Source organism: Psammomys obesus, unplaced genomic scaffold, assembly GCF_907164565.1.
Source record: "Psammomys obesus unplaced genomic scaffold, mPsaObe1.curated_primary_1811, whole genome shotgun sequence".
NCBI lineage: Eukaryota > Metazoa > Chordata > Mammalia > Rodentia > Muridae > Psammomys > Psammomys obesus.
In genome coordinates this window covers 5,142,345-5,167,407 of record NW_026591816.1, presented here as the reverse complement: position 1 = coordinate 5,167,407, position 25,063 = coordinate 5,142,345, and the positions used below count along the sequence as shown (strand labels likewise).

At 39.6% G+C, this 25,063-nt stretch overlaps 1 long non-coding RNA gene across 1 annotated transcript; it reads right to left on the bottom strand.

Moving 5' to 3' along the window:
* Positions 1-4,949: 4,949 nt before the first annotated feature.
* On the bottom strand, positions 4,950-24,480 carry LOC129680360 (uncharacterized). The gene is made up of 3 exons (XR_008720679.1): positions 24,147-24,480; positions 8,091-8,204; positions 4,950-5,738 (listed from the first exon to the last, which is right to left on the bottom strand). It is a non-coding gene; the product is annotated as an uncharacterized LOC129680360 (long non-coding RNA).
* Positions 24,481-25,063: the final 583 nt, after the last annotated feature.

Sequence of the window (25,063 nt, the reverse complement as noted above, 5' to 3'; positions counted from 1 at the left end):
GCTTCAATCCCTCCTTACCCCAAACATCCAGGCCTGCTCCAGCTCATGAACTTCCCTCACCCAAGCTACTTATCCTCCTGACAACCTGCTGCTCTCACTAGTCCTCTTACTGTCTCTGCTATTCTCGCTCCTGCTATTCTTTGCCATTCGCTCTCCCTTGCTTCCCTGGCCATGCCCAGTCTAATTTTTCTTTTTACTCCACTATTCCAGATATTTCTGGATGTTCTCTCTCTTCTTCACAATAAAAGCCTTTCCCTAAAGGAGTAGCCATTTCATTTTGGCAGTTTCTTTACTGTGGAATTCACATACAAATAGAAGGTCTATAGTGAAATTTATATTTTACAGCTGCTACCATTAGTTTGGACTGGAAAACAAACAAAACCCCCATAGTAACAAAACCTCCTACCCTGCCTGATAGCAAGAATGCCTTTATTCCCTGCTAGGACTCCCTTTCTTTGGGGTAGCCAAAAGCACTTTAAGGACACCCCCACCCCCTTCTCTGATCTGGGTGTTGATCTCAGGTTCTTCTATTGGAGTGAGAAGTTGGGTGTACCCTTCTGAGAAAAGAGGAGTCCAAAACAACACCTGCAGTCTAGATAACAGTGGGGTGCTGTGGTGCCTGGAAATCTTAGGTCAGAAGCACCGCTGGGTCCCAGACTTTTACAGAACCACTGATGCCTGGAAGGCCTTGTTAAAAGGGTTGCACTTCTCCCCAGTGTGGCTGGAGCTTAGCAGAATGCCCTGAAGTTAGGAAAGCAGTGCTGGTTACTGGAATTTAATTGTTCTGCATTCTGTGTGGCCTGGGATCTCAGAGCTATAGTTCTGCAGAGACACGTGTCTCCCAGTGTGAACACAGACAGCCTGCAGTTTCTCATCCTCACTTCTTATATTACTGTGGTGAGTTTGTTAGGATTAATGAGGCAACTTAGATACATTCTTATTAATGAAATCTATTTGGATTTCCTTAGTTTTTATCTATTGTTCCTGTCTGTACTTGCTATTCCATAAAAGACTTCTTATTGCTTTGACTCATTACATCTCTTCAAGCTTCTCTTTGCTGTAATCACACATTTTCTGTGGTTATCATACAAACCTGAACAGTTTTGAGACGTTTTGTAGAATGCAGTTCTATCAGAACTGGTCTGACATGTTCCTTGAGACTAAGCCCCAAACAATGCATTCTGCAAGGAAGGATATCAGGCAATAGGCCATCTTCATCACTTCCTAACAAACGTATTTGCTTCCAATGCCATTTGTCCCTTGACCTTGATCATCTAGTTCATCTAGTTGCCAAGTTATTTGTTAAGTTTCTCCATTATGAACTTCCTACCCTTTGTAGGAAGTTATTAAATAAGAGCAACTCTTAACCTGTCATTTATGTGAAGTAGTTAATTATGGCTGTTCATATATATATATATGATATATATATATATCAACTCTTTATTGCCAGAGATTTGTCTATTAACTTATTTTCCAGTCATTTGCGTTAGTGATTATTCAGCAATATTTAATATTAACTTTGGGTTAAAAACCAAATATGAAACAAATGATTTGGGGTTCAAGTCATTCAACTTTTGCCACCTACAGCACTTCCAGTTGATTCCTGGAGCTACAACCCAGGTTCAACCTGTATGTTTAATTGCCTAAATCTGAGAATCAGCCATTTCTTCAAGTAGTCCTTTTGTCTTTTCATTGGCTAACTTAGTTAAAACCCAAAATATAAGTTTATGCTGATAATGGGGTGCCAATGTTTTTAAGCCCTCACAACCACAAAAAGAATTCCCCAGTAAAACAGAGCCAGTGTGCTATGTGTGTGGTCGCATCTGGAACACTGGTTCTTACATGTGTAGAGGCCTCACTTTTGCACTCTATAGTCTAGAGTAGGAAAGTAGGTGTGGAGAGACTTTTGCCAAGATACCAGAAAATGAAGTTATTTTCGCAAGCGTGGCCCCGAAATCTCAAATAGTAAAGCCTGCAGGCAAACTGCAATCTGGGGAGGGCTGTAACCTGACCTCACAGAACACTGACCCTGTGCCCAGTTTGACCAGAACTGAACTCTGAGGGCCATTATTTGCATGGTCATATTTGACTGACTGTTGTTTTCATGCTTGAATACGATAAAATTGCACAGTGGCTCGTGCTGCCTCTCAAACTACACAGTGGCCAATCCCGACTGCCCTCTTCACATGAAATGGCAAACCTACCAGTAATCTACATTCTAAGACCTTCACCCTAACCGTAAAGTATTTCTCCAAAGTGGGTACCTCCCCACAGCTACAGCTCTACACTTGCAGGAGGTGTTCTCATCGTCGGCTAGACACTTGCCCTCTACAGCTGTGCACAGCAAGTGCTTTTCTGTTCTTATTCTGGGTTGATGGATCAATCTAGTCACTGAGTGACAAACTTTTCCCACTAAGGTGTTGGCAAATTAACTACAGTTTGTGTTCTAATGGTCTGAGAATTAGTGGCCATTAATTACTCCTAGTTTGATTTTAAAAACAAACTAGACACCAAGGCCCCCTGATATGTGAGGGCAGATTATGGTAGTTTCAGTCTGTGACTGCAGAGTGAAGCTCTTGATGGGCCAGAATGAAATGTTCAGTGTGTGTAAATGGAAGCCAGTTTCCTGCTTACTCTCTCCACCAAATTCTTACCTTTGCTTGTAAGTATTTTTAAGCATTTTCTATTTAAAAGTAAAGAGCAGCCTCAAGTATTTCCTTCCGGGTCTGGTTACCACTTTCCAACCCTTCTGAAAAATGCCTTCAGCTGAATGTGCTGGAGACCAGTACTCCAACCTGGGCAACATTTTAAGACTTTGTCTCAAGTAAAGCGAATCAACATACAAAGAGCACCCTCAGAGAATAGTCTCTCTTTAATCTCCATTAGTCCTTCTCCATTCCCTCAGGTTTTGATTTATTAGCTATCCCTGTGTCTCCCCTGTATCCATTCTTTCTGACATCACAACCTCCTTGTTGCCATACTGAAATAGATGTTATATTATCCACCTGATGCCATAGTCTACTCTTTCCCTCTAGAGAGTTTTTATTCATTAATGTTACAGACAACATACTTTCCTCGTTTCCTAAACTTAACTGTTGTCTCACAATAAGGGGATCCTTTTTAGATGCATAATTTATTATCAGCATTCAGTATTGGAAAAAAACCTCTGTGAATCCCTGTAGGACTAAGGATAAATGTGGTCAGCTTGGCAAGTTGTCCAAGAGCTGTGGTACAACCTTGACCTGGGAGAGGTAGTTTCTTACCTCTCATGTCACTCCTAAGAGCTAACTTTAGCACACCTCCAACAGGAAGTTGGAGTCTGTCTTGTTTCCTCCAACTGTTTATTCATTTGTTTGTTTTATAGGTTGTGATGCTTTCATCCTTTCATTGTTATATGGTTCTATGTTTGGTAGGGGTCTTTTGTTCTAGGCTACATCCCAAGTTGACTTCACTTCTGCTATCTAAAGATACAGCTTGGTGTTAATGCACAAAGAATACAAATGTACTGTTACTCATAAACCATTTGAACACCAACTGTAGTTGATTGGCCAACACCTGAGTTTTAACAATTGTGTATATGATTTTGTGTACGGTTGTGTAACAATTGTTATTAGAATTTTATCATCTATCATTAACTTCTTTACTCTGTAATCAGTTTATGAAAGTCAAAAAGTGATGTGCTGTATGTCATGTTAGGCACTACGGGATTGAAAATGAGTGTTAGGATGGCTGCTGTCTATCTGGGACCAGAATTGGATAGTGAATGTGTGTGAATATATTGGGAAGGTGGCTCAGTGGGTACTGCACTTGCTGTGAATGCATGACGACCAGATTTCAGGTCCCCAGGACCTTCATAAAAGCTGGGCAAACAAGGCAGAGCCCTTACAGTCCCAACCCCTAGAAGGCAGAGACAGGAGACTCTAGATCCAGCTAAATCACTAGACTAAATAAAATGGTATCCAGGTCCAGTGAGAGATCCTGCACCAGTAAATAGAGAAAGACACCTGATGTCAAACTGTGGCCTCTAAATACATAAACATGTAAGTATATCCTCAAGTGCAAACATGTTCTGTGCACACACCGAACACATATGCACAGGTAAAACAGAGAAACAATAGCTATTTTTTGGATAACTACAATGTTGCTAGCTAAGGACAAATCGTATCTGATCCTCTTACTGACAAATACTTCAAGACAAAACAAATAATGTTGTTTCCTGTACTCATTCTTTTGCATTGTCATTCTGCTGAATCTGAATGAATGACAGACAGTCATGTTGGGATCCTACCACAAGCAGACCTCTTCACAGGCTCCCAACCTGCACTTAGGAGAAGTAGTCACCCCTCTGGGTTACCAACGAGGACTGTGAATGGAGAGTGTGTAGCTGAGTATCTAATCAGGACAAAATCTGCAGAAGGTACTCCCCACGCTCTTTCCGCACATATACCCACTCACCACACCTCTGTGGCTTTTCTCTGTGACTGTGGCCTGCACTTTTGGTTATGGACCTTTCTATACTTTGCCCTCATCTATGTTGTGGATGCTCATCTGTCTCTTCATTTGCACTTGAAACCCTTGTTTCACGACTCTTTCTCTAACTCTGGCCTATTGCTGTTGCAAATCTCTTCCTGAAACCTTGAAATAATATCTACTGGGTTTACTGAAAAGTGTGGGTGCTACTGAGAACTTATGGAAATGGGGGCTTTCCCTAGTTGCCAAATATCATTTCTCACTAATGAATTCTAAAATCAGAAAAGGAACTTTTCATTAGTCTCTGCAGTGGTGCCCAGAATCAGGACCCATGCTAACCTTCTAATGATAATTATTTAAGACTGATTTGTGATTGGCAATGCACACAAATTATTCTTTATTTCCAACCTTAAATTTAAGTTTTTCCTTCATCAGAATTTGGCAAAAATAAATCTGTTAAGTAATTGTGAAGCAGAGGATGGCAATAGACACACATTCTTTTTTAATCTCAGTATTGGAAATTCATGTGATAAGTTCAGCATTTTAATATTTTATTTTTAAAATTAGACATTGTCTCAACATGCCCCTTTCCACTTTGGTTGACAGTAGAAAATTGATACTCTTCCAACTTAAATTTGTTCTTAAAGACTGGTTGTCTCACAAGTATCCTTAGTTGAGAGCTGTGGAAGTTTATCTGGTCTCCTAATTCTATTCTGTATTCGTTCAAACAAAGAGCAAACTCCACCAGTTCAATTGGATTGCCTCCTATAACAAATCGCTCTCCTAGCTCAGTGAATTTTCTCTTTAAGCATTTCCCACTAAGCTTTAGATTTTTATATTAAAGAACCTAATTTGGTTTTCCAGTTCACTGTCTTACTGGCTAAATATATTTATGCAGCAAGCTTCTTTTAACATAGCCTCTTGCTTAGGTCTAAAGCTTTCTTCTTCCTTTATAGAGACCTAATCTGCTGCCTTCATTCTCCATGATTTGTTTCCATAAACAGGCTACTGTACAAAGGTCAACAGTGAGAGTCTAACATCCTGAAATTGAGCACATGATTATCATTTAATGTGCTTCTTTTTTCTCATTCAGGGATAAAATAAACCTCATGTGGAGGTAGGGTGCTAGAATATTTTATTTTCTGCATGGAACAAATGCATCTGCTGAGAACTTAGGACCTGAATGCTTTTGCTCTTAGAATGAATTATGTATGGGCGAAGCATCTCCACTGTATCATACACCTTCAGACAAAGACAATAGAGCTTTCCTGTAAAAAAAAAAAAAAAAGTACTTAAAACAGCAGGGTTGAGGGGAGCTAAAGATGCCAAATGAACCACTCTTAGACTGTGTTAAGATTCATGATAGGCCTCTGAAGTCAGTATGCCAGCTGCCCTGTGCTGTTGTGCCATTATGCCTAAGTCTCTGACCACAGGGACCATTACTGAGAATTAAAGGGCCATCCATTCTCGGTGACTGTTGATTACTTTGCTGCTATGCTGAGGACTTCCAGTTACAATGTCAGCTCTTAGGCATACACCAATTCGCTGGGCCCAGCCTCAATGGACTGCCTGGTTTATTTCAGCAAGCCACCAAACTGATAGTCTTTAATATGGCTGTGATCTACTCTTAATCTCAATAGATTTAATTCAAATAGATAAAACCAGAAGTGCGGACCTGTGTCAGTTGTCAAGAGAATTTACATTATACAGAAGTAATGAAAAAAAAAGTATAACTGGGAATATAGCTCTATGGTAGAATGCTAGCAACACACACACACACACACACACACACACACATACACATATATGTGTATATGTACATATATATGTATACATATATATATATATATGCACAAACACTCTAATGGTAAATGGAAATATAAGGGTTAAAATAATGAACCTATAATTATGTAAGTACAAATATCACACTTTCAGATTTACTTGCATGTTTTCTTTGGCTTGATTTTCCCTCAGGATATCAATAGACTGTAATAAAATTAAAATGATTAACTGCTAAAATGAATTCTACTAATGTAAATCTTATTATTTAATCTCTCCCAAAATAATCTTTTTTGTTTGATTTTCATACTTTCTTGTTCCAAACTCTTTATTCTAGCTGGATTGCTTACTGTATTCACATTCATTTTTTTTTCTTCATGACAATTTCCAAAAAATCTTCCTCCTTTGCATTTCTGCATTCCTTTGCTGTATATTATCTGTATTATTCTAAGGAAGAGGTGCCCTGACCTTTCTTTCAGTTTGAATATGATATCAGATGTGATCATTTCAAAATTTAACTGAAAGCATTCGTAAAAATAAAAAAAAATGAAATTTCATGATAATACACTTCCAAATGATTATACCATGTTATAAAGTACTTTGTTGTATTCACTTCTGTATATTAATTTGTATCAATCTTCATATTAATTTTTAAGACTTACAGGTGAGGACCATGAAGCATACGGAGACTGTTTCTATACCCACATGACCGAGGGTGACTGATGTCAACTGTAAGGTCTACTCACAATCATTGAATAAAAAGTGATGGTGCCTTCCCATAGAAGATCTGTCATCAACTACCCATGCCTTCCATGTGCTTTTCTCTTTCTTACCCTTCTTGAATGGTGAGTTCATTCAACTAGTCCATTTGATAATGTTTTCCCAACACCTAACCATGCTCGGGTGATAGATGACAAAGACATATGTGAATGTGACCTGTGGCGTTTCTATCACCATAAAAGCAGTCTACGAGTGATCTCTTTCTCCCCCCAGCTTGCTCACAGCTTAGACACCGAAGCTTGGGCAAAGCTAACCAAGAATGGGCCTTGGTTCCCACATACAAAGCATGGTGCTTGCAACACAGTGCCTATCTACTAGAGTTGTGAGGCCATTAATGATTCCATGCACAGAAAGCGATTAGAACCATCCCTTGATTCTGTGAAGTGTTCCATTGCTCTGTTACTGTTCATTTTCTCTGCCCACCCCCCTCACCAAAGGGCCATTCATGTTCACATCTGAAACCCTCGGTAATTATTTGTTGAATAGATGGATGTAAGAAAGAAGTGCTACACCCAAAACTTCTAAAGATAATGTTATTCTTTGAAAGCTCTCTCTGCTTGACTAATTTGCTTTGATTTTTATTTCCTTTAGCACATAATGCTGAACACAGTCCTTACATTTGCCAATGTCTGCTTTGGCCCCTAAAATGTGTGCTTTTATCATTAGTCAGCTAATGAATAAGAGTTCAGTCATTGCTAGAGAGACTTGAACTCAGAAAGAAAAAAGGTTATTCTTTTCACTGTAATGAATCTATTTATATGAGAATAGACCATTATGTCTTTGGTGTGAAATCTGTGAGTTTTGAATGGTTTCTTGAATTTTGTTCTTTCTCTTTTCTTTAAACAAGCCATTATTATTCTTTTACTCATTACTTATTCTGTTTGAAGAAAGATCTTTTTATTTTTTTTCCTCCTAAAGTCCAAGTCAGCACAGTTTCTGACTTCTCTTTTGTTGTAAGCAAAATTACATTGTCTTTGCCAAAGAATTTGGAAAGAGCATATTTAAGCCAAATTTAGTTTATAAATTCTTCAAATCTGAAAGAATTCACTAAAATTTCCTACCCAAATAACAACCATGGATGTTTGTTCGAAGATAACCTCTCAGATTCCAGTTTGTGCAAACCAAGGAATGGGGGTGTGCTGTCTGCTGCATCCTGGAATAGCATCACAGTGGACCTGAAACAAAATGAGAAACCGCTCACAGATGAAATGAAAGGCAACAAAGCAGTTATCCTCCAACAGAAATTCTGTGGCAGATTATATTCTGTGTGCACCCATTTAGTCTCCTCAGGTGTCAGGCTCCACTGGGCTAAGTGGTGAACTAACAGTGACATTCATACTTATGTCTTCTACTTCAGGTGTTCTTTGACTAGGTTAGGGATGTACAAAAACTGATAGGTTTTGTTTTTGTTGAGGGAATGATAGAGACATAGAAACACAAAGAATGCTGGCGAACCATCAAATCTACAGTAGTTTCTTGAAGAGGTAATGCCAAGGCTAAGGTTTATAGATTGAGAAAGAATGACTAGAAAAGGGTTACAACATTCTAGTTATGGCAATATAACAGCATTATGGTTATGGAAACAATATGAACAAAAAGATGTGGGGAAAATGGGCATAGTGTGTCTACAGGTTTGTGTTTCTGTGTTGCTTTACCAGGTAAACAGGGGAAGTATCTTGGGGAGGAAGGTCTGTGTGCGTATATGACTGCATATTGTCTTCTTTTAACAGCGTTTTGCTTCAGTCTCTGAGCTACAAGGACATAGTTATATAAGTCTAGTAAGGCCTGGACAGCCGTACATTTCAATAGATCAGTCCATGAACTGTGCCTGGACTTGACTTGAGAAATTCAAGATTAGATATATGGAAATGTAGTTATGAAAGATTGATTAAGACCTGGAAATCAGACTGAATTAGAAAGCTGGGAGGGAAAGGATTTGACCAGAAAATCTGGAGCAGCTGAAATCTGCAGGAATCAGTGTTTTCAAGAATTTGGGGGATGATAAGTCAAAGGTAAATGTAAGATATATTGTTTCAGTAGCTAAGAAGAAAATAAAGAGGCCATATATTTTAAACAAATCCCTTTTAAGCAGTCTATACTTGGTTTATTTCTAAATGTGCAGTACTAAGATAAAACAAAACAATCCCATGTCCCTTTATGAGTAGGACACAATTCCAAAGCAGTCTTTTTATTTTCTTTTGACTCAAAAATAAGAGAAAACAGACAAAGAGAAGACTTTTCTTTGTGAACAAACTGAAATGGCAAAGAAATCTGTCTTTTGTAGAAATACTCAGGAATAACTCACATAATTGAAGATAAGGCATGAATTCAGTGGGTGGCTAATGCTACGTTATCCAATGCCACATTGATAATGAAAAACGTCTATCTACTGATAGTTCTGTAATTGCAGTGAATTAAACAAAACAAACAAACAAACAAAAAAAAAACACAAAAGCAGAAATGTAACAATGCATAGACTTTTTGATCCAACATGACATGGCAGAGAGCTTGCCTGGATGTCTATTTCTTATGGTTGGTGTTCAATTCTTGCCAATGCTCTAAAACTGGCTGAATTAGGGTCCTGTTTAATTTTTGTTGAGGATTATGGCTATAAAGGATTTTCCACAGATGACAAAAAAATTAAGACAATGTGTTTATAAACCAAACACAGTTGATAGTTCAATTGAAAAAGACAAAGAATAAGTAGTGGGGAAAGGCTGTGACCCTCCTTAATCTGCTGCTGAGTTGTCTATTCTAATCCTTGGGCCCAGATAATGAAAAGGATAAACAATTATCTTATCTCCAACTCTTTGTTATTTATCGTCATTTAATTATCTAGGTGTTTTGCCTGCTATTAAAAATAAATGTGTACTTTTAAATTCTGGAGAAAACAGAAATGAAATATGCTAAATGCTCACCATGAGCCTCACTCATGGTTTATGAATAAACAAGTAGCAGAGACTTTGGAGTCATAGATAGGAGTTGAGTCAGATGTGGGGAGAACGGGGGTGGGAGGTGAGAAGGCTGGGAACAAGAAGGGAAACTGAAGGGGGACATCTCTTTGCAAGCTGGAGGCCTGCATCAGGGTAGGCTCCTGGGAGGATATGGATGTGACTCTAGCTGAGACTACTAACAGGGATGACATGAAGACTGAAGTGACCACCTCCTAACCATTTAGGACTAGTGGAATTAGGGGATAGCAACAACCCACCAACAAAAGCTGTGATCCAAAAAGTACCCTGCCTACAAGAAGCACAGGGATAATGGTAGAGAGCCAATCCCTGACACTAATAATGATGCTCTGCTATGCTTGCAGACAAGAGTCTAACTTGGCTGTCCTCTTGGAGGTTCCAGCCAGACGAGGATTGATACAGGTGCTGGGACTTTCAGCCAAGCATAGAGTAGAGCTCCGGGGGTCCTGTGGAAGTGTTGGGGGAAAGATAGAAGGTCCTGGTGGGGAAAAGAACCTCACAAGAAGACCAACAGAGACAACTAACTCAGTCTAATGGGAGCTTTCAGAGACTGAGACATCAACTAAGGAGCATGCGTGATCTGAACCTAGATGTCCTGCACATATGTAGACAATGGGTGGCTTGGTCTTCATAGAGATTGCCTGTCAAGTGGAGGGGGTACTGTTTTAGACATGGACTCTATTGCCTGCTTTTGGGTAACTTCCTTCTGGCAGGGCTGCCTGGCCTGGCCTGAGGGCATGCTCAGTCCTGATGTGACTTGATGTGCTGGGAAGGTTTGATATGGGGGGCTTCCCTTTCCTGGGGAAGAAAGGGAAGGAGGAATGGGAGGGACAGGGAGAGTGACTGGGAGAGGAGGAGGGAGGGAGCATCCTTGAGATGTAAATAAATTGAAATTAAAAATAAATAAATAAAGACAGAAAATTGATACATGTTCAACAAATGTGCAGTTCAAACTGTGTGGCTGGATGTGGAAAAATACAAACAGAGCCACACTGCACAAACATCAGCTCAAAATGCATCAAAGACCTCAACATAAAGCAGATACACTGAACCTGATAGGAGAGAAAGCGGACGGTAGCTCTGAACTCGCTGGCATAGGAGAAGAATTTTTGAACAGAACACCATTAGCACAGGCACTAAGATCACAATTAATAAATTGGTCCTTATGAAACTGGAAAGTTTCTTGTATGGCAAAGGACATCATCATTTATATAAAGTAGCAGCCTATAAAGCAGAAAAATATTTTTACCAACTTCACATCCAACAAAGGGTTAATATCTACCATGTATAAAGAATTAAAAAATGTAGATATCAAGAAAGTAATCCAATCTAAAAAGTGGGTTACATATCTTAAAAGAGAATTCTCAGAAGAGGAAACCAAAAGACTGAGAGAAACAAAGAAATCTTCAATATCCTTAGTCACCAGGGAAATACAAATCAAAACTACACTGAGATCTGTTATCATGTCCCTAACAATGGCCAAGATCAATAACACAAGTGACAGCATATGCTGGCCAGGAAGTAGAGGAAGGGGAACACTCAGCCATTGCTGCTGTGCCTGCAAACTTCTACAGCCACTGTGGTAATCATGTAGTGGTTCCTTAGGTTGATGGAAATTTATCTGCCTCAAGATCCAGCTATACCTCCCTTTGGAATATACCCAAAGGATCTTTCATCCTACTACAGAGACACTCACTGAGCCATGCTGAGTTGTGGGTCTCTGTATTTGTTCCTAGGTTCTGTAGGAGGAAGCTTCTCTGCTGAAGGCTGAGGAAGACATGGACTTATGAGTATAGGTAAAGGTCATTAGAACTTATTTTACTGCTATATTTCTTTAACAAAGCAGTTGTATTTGTCTTTCCTGGGTTGTCTGAAGTTTCCACAGGACCCCTTTGGCCAACAGCTCACTCAGCTATAACCCATTCCTGACACTGGAGGTCTCATGTGGTGGTAAGAGGTATCTAATTGAGCTTTGCCTCCCCTGCAGTTTGGTGATTCTGTTTAGATTTACTTCATTTATGTTTATGTTTTAGGACACTTCTACTGCAGTAGGTTTTACATGACCCCTCAGGTGATCCTTAGCTTTAGCTGTCTCTCCCTCCATCCCCTCCATTACTTCCCTTCCCAGTTTAATACTTTTATTTCAGTCCTTCCAAACATTTATACATAACTTTCTATTTAGTTTTCCCTTCCTATGGAAATCCTTTTCTCCTTTCCTTAACCTCTGTAGTTCTATGGTCTGTAGCCTGCTTATTGAAGAGTTAAAAACTATCATCCACATATAAACAAATATATACCACATTTGTCTTTTAGGATCTGGGTTACCTCCCTCCGGATAATTTTTTCTAGTTCCAACCATTTACCTTGAAATGTTATGATTTTTTTTTTTAAACAGTTGAGTAATACTCCATTGTGTAAATGTACTACATTCTCTTTATCCATTAATCTGTTGAGGAACATCTAAGTTGTTTCCAGTTTCTCTGTGGGTGTGTGTGTGAGTGTGTGTGTCTGTGCCTATATGTGTTTGTGTGTGTGTGTTTACTTTGGCTCTTATTTTTCTGTTCATTTGTTTTGTCCTATTCAACTTTTTTTTTTTACTGTCTTTCTTTCTTTCTTCCTCCCTCCTCTCTCCCTCCTTCTTTTAGATGCCTGTTTGTTTTTAATGAAATCAAAACATGTGTGGACTTGTGTGGTTGGGGAGGCAGGAGAGTCTGGGAGAGTTTGTTTGAGGGGAAATGTATTCAGAATATTTTTTTTAAAAGGGAGAGGGACTTTTGATACTTGAGAAGTTAATGTACTCACCGAAGGCCAGACACCCAGCAGCCCCCACTGTCGAGAACACAGCGCACACCCTTACATCAACACAGATAAACTCTAACACCCTCATCTTCTCTTGTCAGTCTACTGACACTGAAGACTTGTTAACATCAAGACCAACACAAGAAAAGCTGAAGTTTGTTATTTGTGTATAATTGAAACTTAGATGTATGCGCACACCTGTACTTGGGCTGCCCCGGAATTTTAAGTACATGCAATAGACACTAGTGTTACCTATTAGTAGGATGAAAGGAATTTTTTGAAAGGCCACTGATTATTTTGACCTTTCACTGTAATGAGACAAAAATAAAAATCTTCAGTAACAAGAGTCAAATGCATCAAGCCAGTTGAGGTTGGGGTATGCCTAATGACACCATGGCCTAAGGAGCCGGGCCCCGGGACCCTCTGTTATGCATACAGCATCCTCCCCAGCAGCTCTTTCCTGTGCCCTTGAGGACATGTGCACTGACCTCCAGACTGATGTCCACGTGCTTTTGCATTGTGGAAGTGACTATTAAAGCAAAGGCACTACCAAGCAGTCTCAGATTCGGTCATTGGAGGTGGCCTCTGTCTCTTCCATCCAATACAAAAAGAAATTTAAGACTCTGAGGAGTAGTCTTTTTCTAAAAAATATTTTTTTTAAAAAATTTTAAAAAGATAAGTCTATGTACTTAATGATCAGGCAATTCAACTCTTTTCAATTTAAGCTCACCAAGCCTTCCCATCATATATTTGTCAGTGCCTTGAGGCTTTGTTGTTGTTGTTTTGAGCTGAGTTAATAATAAATGTACAAAGCCATTCTTTAGCATGCATTTTTAATTGACCTCATATATATTATGCTTTGTTAAATTTTTATGTAACTTGGGAACTTAGGAAAACTTTGTGACTCAGTAATAACTGTTCAAATCTTGATGAGTAATATCCATGAGGCAATTATGTCATAGTTAGTCAGGCAAGTGACTCATGAGTTTCTAGAGGGTTAAGAAGAACGGAGTCACTAAAAACTGGTCATCCGTGGTCTGGTGATATGACTCAGTGGAGAAGTTGCTTGTGTGTATGCCTGACGACTAGATCTCACAAGGTGTGAGGGAGAAACTAACTGCAAAGAGATTTGCTTTCTGCTTGCCTGCCTGAACATCTTCCCAGAGGCAGCTGGCCACACAGCATCCAAGCTGGGAAACAGAAAGTGGTGAAGGCTGGTACTCGGCTCCAGCTTTCCCCTTTACGGTCAGGACAGCTGGCCCAGGAAAATGCACCACCTATGTTAGGAGCATGTTTTCTCATGTCAGTCCAATAGCCTTCCCTGGCATGGCTGGAGACTTGTCTCCAAAGTGTCTCCAACTTGTCAATCAGTACGTCATTGCAGTTATTGTATAGAAATATAAACTCAGTCTATATTGAAAGTAGATCAGTTAAATTGGACACATATTACCAATCTTTAAAACTTCTTATATAGAGAGAAAAACACTCAACTTTTGCTGCTACCACATATTATGGTTTTTTTTTTGTTTTTTTAAATCTCACTGGGTTTCTTATCACAAAAACATAAATAGGACTGGAACGACAGGGAAACAATAAACACCAATCTACTTCATTCTGCCAAGTGTGTGTGTGTGTGTGGTGAGGTGTGTGTGTATGGTTATGTGGTTGTGTGGTGTGTGTGTGTGTGTGTGTGGTGTGTGTGGTGTGTGTGTGTGGTGTGTGTGTGGTGTGTGTGTGGTGTGTGTGTGGTGTGTGTGTGTGTTTCTTTTAAAGAGTTTACTAATCATAGTAAGATGCAAACTTTTAGACAGGAAATATGTGCTTGAAAAATTATATGCCTAAAGATTAGAATTAACCCTTCCTGGAGAGGTTTATACGTATGAAAATTACAAGTCAAGCTAAGGCCATCTTACTGAACTAGTGAAAACTTCAGATAGCTGTTTTATAGACTATTTCCACTTACAAGAGGAATAGAGGTAACTTTGTCATGGTTATAATTTGGAAAACTTTGTTATGGTTATAAACGGTAATGATTATGGTTATAAATTGTTATGGTTATGATTTGAAATAACATTTTGAAATAAAATTTGGCATTTTATTTCAAAGGGTAGGGGAAGTTGTTGATGGATTTTGGACAATGTAATTTTGGTGTAGAAAGAACTTTCAAATTTCAGATTAGAATGTAAAACAAGAGATGAAATTAGATGTTGTGGCAATTGATGAGGACAGGTAGCACATGCAGAACTTCCAAGTCCTGATGCATGGAACTTACTGACCTGTTAGCTATCATGAGAAATGAGAAAGAAATTTAAAGAGGAATCTGCTATATAGCTTGGGATTTTTTTTTTTTAACCAATTCTTGGTTTTCAGCTTCCTTTAGCCAATTTCTGAGACCTGGAATTCCTATTACCCTCAAGCCAGTTCCTCTAAATCCTACAAAGCTCACATATAGAGCCTCAACATTTGGCATCCTACAGACGTTTAGCAGAATCCCTACTTTGGCTTTTTGTTGGACTCAATGGTTTGTAAGACCTGGTTCTTACTGGATTAGTTAGCCTAGCCTTCCATCTTGTCTTGAATTTACTTCTATGTGCATGTTTCTTTCTAAATGCAAAAACCAAATTTATGGTCTTCTTCTCTTTCAGTTAGAGTCCCTGCCCAACATAAGATTCTTCTGAATATTCTCTATTCTTCCCTCCCTTGAATTTTTAGCTTTCTTATTTACCACCTTCAGCCTTCAGAAGGAACACTTACATTAAAAATGAGGAACAACAAGCCTTTTCAGTAATTTCAAGAATGAGACAACAGAGGCAAGCAACTACATAACAGCTACAGCAACTGTATTTTAGTCTTAGAAGTAAGGTCTTCAGAATCATAAAGCTATTATGGAGAATAATAGAGACCAGTTACTTTCATCTCCTTCAGGCAAGTACCTGAGGGGAAAACTAAAACCTGTGGTTTCCAGAGATGAGAATGTATCTCTTTGTGTCAATTAGACCTTCCCTGAATTATTGACTGTGGCTACAGATAATTCATTTAAAACAGTGCAATGCATTTACCAGTACTCAGAAGGCAAACACAGCTTTTTTATAACTCATGCCGGCTATTCTAGCCAGGTTATTTCTAAATCCTTCATTTTCCTGTCACTGGCATACTCTGGGCAGAAGTGAGGATTTCCTTGTGTTCTTGGAATGCAATTTCTAGGTCAGTTTTGGAAATGTCAACACAGTTTCGGAATACATCTCATCTGAGAATGAGCTTTATCAGAAGGTTTGAAAGAAGCCCCAGCTTTATGCCAAGGTCGTCTCTCATAGAAGGGAGATGTGCTTGCCATATCCGTTCAATGTTAAGGAATCTGACTGTTCCTGTTAGAGAGAGTGAAAGGCACAGCACGAGCTTCAGTGAGTTGGATGGGGCAGGCATACAGAGCAGGTATTGATGGAGCAAAACTTCCTGGAGGATGGATTGGTCAGCCCTTATCACACCAGCAAATGTTTTCACAAGGACACTCATCCAACCTCCCAGTTCTTACCACCATTACTACATTTTTCTTTTCTGGGGAGTGCCCCAGGATTGTGTGTATGTTAAGCACACCAGACTACATGCCCATTCTCAAAACTGAGAACACTACATTTCAGTGAAGGGGCATGGGGATGGGGTGGGGAAAGACTGCTCATCCGCCAGAGTCTGCTCTTCAGCTCTGTGCTCTACAGCCATCATTGATCCAAACTCTAACAAAGGAGGGTGATGCTGAAGATTGCCTTGGATGCTATTACATAAAAATAATGCATAGAATCAGAAAGGAAGAGGTCAAAGTGTCACTATTTGTAGATGATATGATAGTATACATGAGCAACCCCAAAAATTCAACCAGAGAACTTCTCCAGCTGATAAGCACCTTCAGCAAAGTGGCAGGATACAAAATCAACTCAAAAAAATCAGATGCCCTCCTGTATACCAAAGACAAAAGGGCTGAGAAAGAAATTAGGGAAACAACACCCTTCACAATAGCCACTAACCACATAAAGTACCTTAGGGTGACACTAACCAAGCAAGTGAAAGACCTGTTTGAGAAAAACTTCAAGTCTCTGAAGAAAGAAATTGAAGAAGATCTCAGAAGATGGAAAGATCTCCTGTGCTCATGGATTGGTAGGATTAACATTGTGAAAATGGTCATCCTGCCAAAAGCAATCTACAGATTCAATGCAATTCCCATCAAAAAACCAACTCAATTCTTTACAGACCTTGAAAAAAAGATTCTCAGCTTCATATGGAGAAACAAAACCCCAGAATCTCCAAAACAATCCTGTACAACAACAGATCATCTGGAGGTATCTCCATCCCCGATCTCAAGTTGTACTACAGAGCAATAGTACTAAAAACTGCATGGTATTGGCATAAAAACAGAAAGGAGGATCAATGGAACCAAATAGAAGACCCAGAAATAAACCAACACACCTATGAATACTCGATTTTTGACAAAGAAGCCAAAAAAGACAGCATCTTCAACAAATGGTGCTGGTCCAACTGGATGTCCACATGCAGAAAAATGAAAATTGATCCATATTTATCACCCTGCACAAAACTAAAGTCCAAGTGGATCAAAGACATCAACATAAAACCAGATACTCTAACTCTGTTAGAAGAAAAAGTGGGGAACAGCCTAGAACTCCTTGGCACAGAAGACAACTTCCTGAACAGAACACCAACAGCACAGGCTCTAAGGGCAACAATCAAAAAATGGGACCTCATGAAACTGAAAAGCTTCTATAAAGCAAAGGACACTGTTATCAAAACAAAATGATTGCCTACAGATTGGGAAAGAATCTTCACTAACCCTTTATCTGACAGAAGACTAATATCCAGTATATACAAAGAACTAAAGAAGCTGAAAAGCAGCAAACCAAGCAATCCAATTAAAAAATGGGGAACAAAGCTAAACAGAGAATTCTCTATAGAGGAATATCGAATGGCAGAGAAATACTTAAAGAAATGCTCAACCTCATTAGCCATCAGGGAAATGCAAATCAAAATGACCCTGAGATTTCACCTCACACCCATCAGAATGACCAAGATGAAAAACTCAAGTGACAACACATGCTGGAGAGGTTGTGGAGAAAGGGGAACCCTCCTCCACTGCTGGTGGGAATGTAAACTGGTACAACCACTCTGGAAATCTATCTGGCGCTTTCTAAGACAATTAGGAATAGTGCTTCCTCAAGATCCAGCTATACCACTGCTAGGTATATACCCAAAGTTTGCTCAAGTACACAAAAGGGATACTTGCTCAACCATGTTTATAGCAGCTTTATTTGTAATAGCCAGAAGCTGGAAACAACCCAGATGTCCATCAACGGAGGAATGGATACAGAAATTGTGGTATTTTTACACAATGGAATACTACTCAGCAAGCAAAAAGGAGGAAATCATGAAATTTGCAGGCAAATGGTGGGACCTAGAAAAGATCATCCTGAGTGAAATATCCCAGAAGGAGAAAGGCAAACACAGTATATACTCACTTATATAGACCTATAAGATATAATAAACATAATGAAATCTGTACACCTAAAAAAGATAATCAAGAGAGTAGACATGGGGTAAGATGATCAATCCTCGTTTAGAATGACAGATGGGATGTGCATTGAACGTATGACAGGAGTCTACTGAGCGCATTGGAAAGACTCTAACTAGCAGTGTTTTCAAAGCAAAGACTCATGATCAAACCTTTGGCAGAGTACAGGGAATCATAAGAAAGAAGGGGAGTTAGCCTGATGAGGAAAGGATAGGAGCTCCACAAGGACCAATGATATCTGGGCACAGGGTCTTTTCTGAGACTGTCATGCAACCAAGGACCATGTATGAATGTAACCTAGAACCTCTGCTCAGATGTAGCCTGTGGTAACTCAGTAACCAATTGGTTTCCCATAGTGAGGGGAACAAGGACTATTTCTAACAGGAACTCAATGACTGGCTCTTTGATCTCCCCACCCCCCAAGGGAGGAGCAGTCCTGTTAGGCCACAGAGGAGAGCTTTGCAGCCAGTCCTGAAGATACCTGATAAAACAGGATCGGATGAATGGGGAGGAGGTCCCCCCATCAGTGGACTTGGCAAGGAGCACGGTGGAGAGGAGGGAGGGAGGGAGGGAGGGAGGGAGGGAGGGAGGGAGGGAGGGACTGGGAGGGAATGAGGGATCGGGACACGGCTGGGGTACAGAGTTAATAAAATGTAACTGATAAGAAAAAAATAAAATACAAAAAAAAGAAAGTTTACTAGTTCATTCATTATGTCTCCAGCCTGCAGGTTTTGTTATGTAACTGTATCGAGATATGACTCAGAGATCATGCAATTCAGCCATTAAAGTGTACAGTTTGGAGTGCTGCTACTGCTGTCTGTTTTCCCTCCTGAGTGCTTTTGCTCTCACTTCCCATTTTCTTTCTTTTTAAGCTAAGTTAAGTTTATTTCCTCTAACACCTGGTGACTAAGAAGAGGCGTTCCATTGTGGTGTGTATGTACTGTTCATTTGTGTATCTTCTTTGGAAAAAAATCATATATAAATATGGCCGCTTTCTATTTGGATCATCTTTTTACTATTACATTGTAAGAGTTCTATAGATGTTCTGATCACCTTACCAGACATTATTAGAAAAGAAAGTGTGTGTGTGTGTGTGTGTGTGTGTGTGAATTTTCTGCTTGCTTTGGACCAGGTTCTCAAGTATCTCAAGCTGGATGTGACTCTGTTGCCAAAGGTTACCTGGAACTTCTAAACTGCTCATTCCATCTCCCATGTGAAGGGGGAGACAGGGACCTGCGGCCAGTTTCCTGTGGCTATGAGTTTCAAACTCAAGCTATGGCGCAGAATAATCAAACGTTGTAACATCTGAAATCCACCCGTAGCTTCTTTCCTTTGTTTTGTAACTTTCATGCACATGCACACATAATTTAAAATAAAAGAAAATATTTTTTTTAAAAAATGAAGTCTAACTATCTAGACTATTGTGTGTGGTTGTAAAGTCAGGAAATAGGAGGATAAGGATCAGAAGTTCAAATCCACTCTCTGCTACATAGCAAGCTCGAGGCTGCCCTGGGTACATGAATGCATTAGAAAACTGAAGTATGTCTGGTAAAAAATATATACTTTGATGGTTTAATATTCATTTACATTGTGAAATTATTGCTGCAATTTTGATAACTGGTATATTAACTTACAGAGTGTTACCGTTTGGGGCATCTGTGCAATGAGAAAACTTAAGATCTTCAGCATTTTATAAGCAAACAGAAAAATAGCCTTGAGTATGTTCACATTATATAGTGATGCAGCAGACCTCCTATAACTGTCATCTTGTAAAACAACACTTCAAGTTCCTTATCTAACAAATGGAAATGTCCATGTGTGTTCCTTCACAAATAAAGGCTGAACACAGGCATGATAGGCAAGCACTCTACTGCTGAGCTATGTCTCAGCTCCATGAGCCACACTCTTAATTCGTATTTTAATAATTCAAACATCTCAGGGTTTCCTGGATTTTGACACTTTTATTCACATTATCAATATTGCTGTAAACCCTACTCTTTGTAAAAATGCAGAACTTATGGATGTTTGCTGACTTGCATACAACTGTTGCACAATCCCCCATTCGTTTACGAAGTATATATATCGTTTTGAATGTGTTAGTTAAATTTTTCATACATGTATACAGTGTTTTTGAAGATATATGGTCCCACTAGGACCTCCCAAACTTCACCTAGACTCCTCCCCCACCAGGTCCCCCTCCCAACTTCATGTCCTCATCTTATTTTAAAGTTATTTTTATGTGTGTGTGTGTGTGTGTGTGTGTGTGTGTGTGTGTACCACATGTGTGTGTACCTGTAGAGTATAGAGGTATAGAGGCATTGCATCCCCCTGGAGATGGAATTATAGGTAGGTGTGAGCTCTCTGGTGTGAGTGTTGAGAAGAGCAGAGGTCAAACTCAGGCCAGCTAACCAGTGAGTCATCTCTCTAGTCCCTTCTCTTCCTCTTTAACACAGGGAGTCCAACCTTTGTGCCTTTATATGCATGAGTATGTGTCTGTGTATTAGAGCATGAGCAACCTACCAGAGGTCATACTTACCAATAATGCTTCAGACAGCAGTGGGGCCTCCTAAGCCTCCCCCTACCCCTGCTGAAGAGTTGGCTGGCTTTGTGCCAACAACCACAGCTGCTATGAGATCACACATAAATGCCCTGGAAGACACTGCCTCCCAGCAGTCCTCCCTGACCTCAGGCTCTTACAATCTTCCTGCCCCCTCCTCCATCATATTGCCTGCACCCTGAGGAGAGATGGGGTACTATCACAGATGTACTGAAAATATCTCTTCCTAAGCCCCATCCCTTGCTTTCATATTGGGTATCAGGCTACTTGTAGTTTAAGAATTTCTTTTACAAGCTTCATGCAGACAGAAAAGTCTTATTACAGATATTATGGCCATTTGTCTTTCCTGAAACTCCAAATTAAAAGGAGTGTGCTGAAAACCAAAGCAGTGTAGTGTGAACTCTGCATTGAGGGTAGGATCCTGGAAAACCATACGTGTCACTATTTTGAAACATTTGCTCACATCTATGAAATTTTAGTAGTAATTTGCTCTTTCCTTTCCTTCTGCTGTTTTTCTTACCATCTTAGATGTCTATATTATTGGCCCCACTACTTAACGCAGTAAGTTAACTTAATGCATTTTGCCACAGTGCATCCTACAAACACAGACACTTTGTCAGATCCTGACTCCAGTAGATTCCACCCCCTTCCATCTCTCATTCCCTGCCATCCATCTTCTTTCTTACCCCAGCTGCCTTATTCAGGCATAATCACACACTGTCTCTATTACTGCTACAGTCTTTTATCTGGCCGATTTTTATTTTCACTGTGGTGCTAGATCAGTGTTTCTTAAAAGCAATTTAAATCATGTCTCCTAATGCCCCTCTATTACAGTCAAGAAAACATTGAGTCTCCTTATCCCTAATGCCATGTGGTCTGATGCCTGTCTCCTGTTGGCTCCATGAACATTCACTGGCAGAAGTATTTCTTTTCAAGAAAAGTCCAGCATCAAACAAATATAAGTCCTCCCCTAATACTTGACAGGTTTTAAACCTTCAAACTTCAGCACACACACACTATTAAGCTCTTCCATTGATTCTTCAAAAGTTTTGTTCATTGTTCAGCAGAAGATCACTTGCCCTGAGAAGGCTTGGCACGGATATTTAGTTTAAATATTCAGTTTAGTTTTCATGATTATGTTCTGATGAAAACCTTATTTTATTGACTGCTTCTCCCATTATATTGCTTAAGGTGAGAGTTTCTGAGTTTCAGCTTGTGACTTCTTAAGGCAATGTGCATGAACTCTGAATAAAGAGATATAGGATGACAATGAATTATTCTTGGTGCAAAAGATAGAGAAACAAATTTATATTATCAGCAGACTTAGAGAGTGGCAGGGAGGAGATGAGGGAGGGAGGGTGGTATTGGGAGGAAATGGGGGAGAGGGCTACAGCTGGGATACAAAGTAAATAACCTGCAATTAATATAAAAAATAAAAATTTAACTAAAAAAAAAGCAGTACCACAAAAAAAAAAGAAAAAAAAAAGGAAAAGAAAAAAAAAGAATTAGCAGGACAGGAAATGATGGGTCATGTCCATGAATATCAGCAGGCAGGAAGCAGAGAGTGGAGGATTGCTGTGAGTTTGTGAGAATTTGGTTTGGTTTGGTTTGTTCTATCAGAGGTGGCTTAGCCTAACAAGAACTAATATTCCATAAATCTCCCAGATCTGGAAAACCTTTGTTTGCTCAAAAGTCCAGTGTATCCCTGGAACGTGGTAGACCGAAGCAGCCAATCTTTTTACCTTTTCTATTTTCTTTGAGCTCTCGTTTAAATTGGCTAATTCAGAGTACACTTTGAACATCAGCCACTAAGGAACCAAGCTCTTCCTGGCATTAGGAATTAAACACAGATGCCATCCATTCCAGATGTGCTGCTTGCTCGCCCTGTTTGAAACTGTCGTGCAGGGGACATATGTTTCTGAGTTTGACAGCCTGGGCTACATAGCAACATCTGTTCTTTTCTAGATTGTTTCATGCCTATGGTGTTAATCCTGCATACATGTCTGCACCATGTGTGGGCCTGGTCCCTCAGAGTCCAAAGAGCTCCTCTGAAACTAAGTCACAGTTGGTCATGAGTGGCCAGGTCAGTGCTGGGAATCAAATCTGGATCCTCTGAAGGAGAAGCAGGTGTTCGTACCTGCTCAGTCCTATCACCAACCTGATTCTTAAAAACAAAAACCAAAACTACTCCAAAGAATCAATCAGCATGAATATTTTTCTCAATACTACTGACATATAATAACCATTCCAAGTTTTTGAAAGTATTTTATAAATTGGCAGGCAGGCTTATGTGTTTTACCCGTTTTTTCTTGTAGGTAAGACTTTTGGAGTTTTTGACACCAGACTGTCTACTTAGCCTTTTAACTGCTGGTCAGTAAACAATTGGTTTTGAATGTTTTCTAAATAAGATGAGTTATTTTTTTTATCTCAGATAGTAAAAGTATTAGTAGACCAGCATAACTGTTTTACCTTGCCAGATCACTTCTGTTACAAAAACAATTCAGATTGTTTAACTTCTTTGTGTATTTTATATGAGTGAGGTGACAGGTAAAGGTGACTACTATGTTTGCATGCTACAATTCTGAATATTAATTTTAATTTAATGTTATATCCAAGTATTCTATACTTTTTTTAAGAAATTGCTTGGCTTCTTTTGAAATGTTACTATGAGCATGTGACAAAGGCTCATTTAATGATAAAGTATACTGAGGAGTAACAAAATAAATGCAAGTTATATACATTAAATATGTAGAAAATATCAAACTTCATCTCTTAAATGTCAATAATCAACTCTGAGTGTGGATTCAGATATCTTAAGTACTTGCGATAAAAATAAGGTTATGAAGGGTTACCGATTGGCACTAATATTTCTTTGAAATTAAAAGATATGCCACTCATATTCTTCTTTGTGAGACTAACTTGCATGAATTAGAAAACAAACATGATAAATAATATGAGTTGGTATTTAAAATAGCTTACACAAATTGTACGCTTTTAAGTCATCCCTGAATGTTTTGTCAGATCTGCCAAATATCAAGTGGCAATTTGGAAATGATTCCTTAAGTACAAATATATTTTTCTTCCAACTGTGTCCCTGTGAATTTTGCTGAGTTCCCTTCTCTGCAGCCTACAATTAGCAGGCACCATCTATTTGAGTCTCAAAGTGGTGCAAGGCTTACCTACAGGTGGGAACACTGGCTGCCTTATTTCCACTGACCTCACTTCAGTTGTCACATGAAGAACTTGAAGGTTGATAGAAATTGATGTGAAGAGGCCACTTCTGCAGCATTGGTTAGGGGGAGCATTCTTTTCTCTCACAGGTGGAGCTGTTACACAGACGGCTCTCTGGTTATTGTTTGCCAGGTCCTGAAGGTGGATAATCTCTTGGACTTTTGCTATTAATAGTTTGTCTTCCTTCAGGCTTTCTGCTTTGTCTTCTCTAAGGGATCATCCTACCTTCATCGCTTTTGTTTTCCCTTGTTGTACCCTGGCTTCTTTTTCTATTTCCCTTGTAATCTTCCTCTGCACACACTACGTTTCCAGAGCTGATTTGTTTCCCGGAATGGAAAGGATTGCTTATCTCAGGGAGAGGAACTTTGCCCCAGGGAGCTGTTCTGGTCAGATAAGCAGACAGCTGCTGATTGGTTGGGGCAAACCTGGCTCTGCTTGCTCTTGGCCTAAGCCGAGTCCAGGAACACAGCCATGCAATGAGGATGGGCAAGGGGAGTGGGGCTGCAGCCAAAGCTGATAGTAGGCAATGTTTGGGAGTGGGATAAACATTTCAGGGACTCTAAACTGGAATATTTTGCGTGAATTGGTCGTTTGGGCTGCTGTTCTTCAGTATATCCCTCGCAGAGAACCAAAGGCCACTAAGCAAGTACTGTGTCATGGGCCTGAATTTTGGAAACATCAGCCTTTCTCAGAAAGTCCTCCTGCACTACTCCTTTGCAAGCATCAAGTCTCCCAGAGTGTCCTAATACAGTTCTTTCATGAAAATTAGCCCAACCTCTGGTTTCTACTTGTCCAGCATTCCATACTCAAAATGACGAGTTAAATACTTATGGCTGGTTTTCTTTAGGTGGGCAGCAGGAATTACAATGAAAGAATTATTTGGCCGGCTTTTTGCCAGGGAGG